At 41.8% G+C, this 1,859-nt stretch overlaps 1 pseudogene; it reads left to right on the top strand.

Annotated features, from left to right (window-relative positions):
- The first annotated feature begins 209 nt into the window (after nt 1–209).
- LOC129833329 (peroxiredoxin-like) lies at nt 210–1,546 on the top strand (annotated as a pseudogene).
- The last annotated feature ends 313 nt before the right edge of the window (nt 1,547–1,859 follow it).

Consider the following 1,859-nt stretch of genomic DNA (forward strand, 5'->3'; position numbering starts at 1 on the left):
CATATGTACCTCTACACTCTACTGACAGTCAAACTGACACTATCAAACTGCTGACAGACTAGGTATAGTAGGCTACACTGTAGAGAGGGGTAATAGATCAGACAGCCTAAGTTAGTTTGGTTGTTGGCTGTGTGAACTGCAGTGTTATTTTATTAGGCTATTGTAGACTACACGTTTTATCTTACAATGTTTGGAATGCAGTAGATTGATAGAAGAACAGTTTAATGTTTAATACTAGCTTTAACTCTACCAAACTCACATCTGAAGTTCATGTTTCATGTGTCGTCCGGGTCTCTCTCTCCCCCTCCTGTGCAGGATCAACACAGAGAGGAAACACAGAGGTCTGGGCCCCATGAAGATCCCTCTGCTGGCTGACCCCACCCAGGCCATCTCCAGGGAGGAGGGCATAGCCTACAGGTCTGTTACCAAGCTCTGGGACAAGTCTTACAATCCTATTCTCTCACTCACAGCTTCCCATTTACTGACCTTTATACAGTGCTCAGCCCTAAACCTGTTCTAACCTTCCTCCAAACTGTCCAGAGGTCTGTTTGGGATTGATGACAAGGGCATCCTGAGGCAGATCCCCATCAACGACATGCCAGTGGGGTGCTCTGTGGATGAGACACTGCACCTGGTGCAGGCCTTCTAGCACACTGACAAGTTTGGAGAAGGTGAGAGGAGGAGGGGACAGAAAGCAGGTTGGGGATTTAGAGTAGGATGTGCAGACATGTGCAGACATCTCAGGACATGGCAGGAGACTCATATTGTTAGGCACCAATAGACCTCCATTGTATGGAGGTCTATTGGTGCACCAATATGTATGCACCAATATTGTATGCACCAATAGACCTCTAGTGCTACTTGACCTCTAGCTTCTCTTCAGCTCAGTTCCCATTCTTTTTAGAATATACAGTGCATTTAGTGAGCAAATGTGTTTGATATACGCTGTATGTTCACAGGGCAGATGTGTGACTTGTTGTTTCTCTTTACAGTGTGCCCAGCAGGATGGAGACCAGGGAGAGACACCATCGTCCCAGACGTCCAGAAGAGCAAGGAGTTTTTCTCCAAACAGAACTGATCCATCCACACACCTCCTTAGAGGTGCTACGTCTATACAGGGTACTAACTGAGCACTTACTGTTGTTAGCTGGATCGCTGACTGACTGAGTCTGCTGATCGCATTGATTCTGTGTAAACTACACTGTCAGTTGGGATGTGGTTTGTGAGATTTCTTGAAAATGATATATTATTTGTGTATTAGGCTTGATGTTGATTCCATCATGGGGCTTATTTTACTGCTGTTCTCTAGTGATTTTTTTATTTTTAATTTATCAAATTTTTACTTAACACTTATTTTTATTCAAACTGCATTGTTGGTTAAGGGCTTGTAATTAAGCATTTCACTGTAAGGTCTACCTACACCTGTTGTATTCGGTGCATGTGACAAATATCATTTGATTTGATTTGATTACAATTCAAACAGTGCCATGTGAGTATTTTGTTGATGAACTTGAATGTTAATAAAAAAACAGAATTTATACCTAAATATTTCTCTAGTTTTGTAGTGAGGCATTTGGAAGTTGCTTTTGCCTTTTTAAAGAAAATATAGTTTAAAACCAAGTGTTTAATTCAGTACTTTTCTATTGGAGTATGACAACACTGGTATAGAGTTAATGGTAAGCTTTAGTTACTAACCACTAGATGGTGCTATGCACACATTCAACAAGCAATGTCCCTGTTTTTCTGGAACACATTGGTTTTGTAGGAGTTTTGTGGGACTTGTGGTCATGACTGCATCACACTGTAAATTAAGGTTTGGTTTGTTTCAATCCTGCCCACAGCTGGCAGCACACAAGTAA

Source organism: Salvelinus fontinalis, chromosome 34 (genome assembly GCF_029448725.1).
Source record: "Salvelinus fontinalis isolate EN_2023a chromosome 34, ASM2944872v1, whole genome shotgun sequence".
Taxonomy (NCBI): Eukaryota; Metazoa; Chordata; class Actinopteri; order Salmoniformes; family Salmonidae; genus Salvelinus; species Salvelinus fontinalis.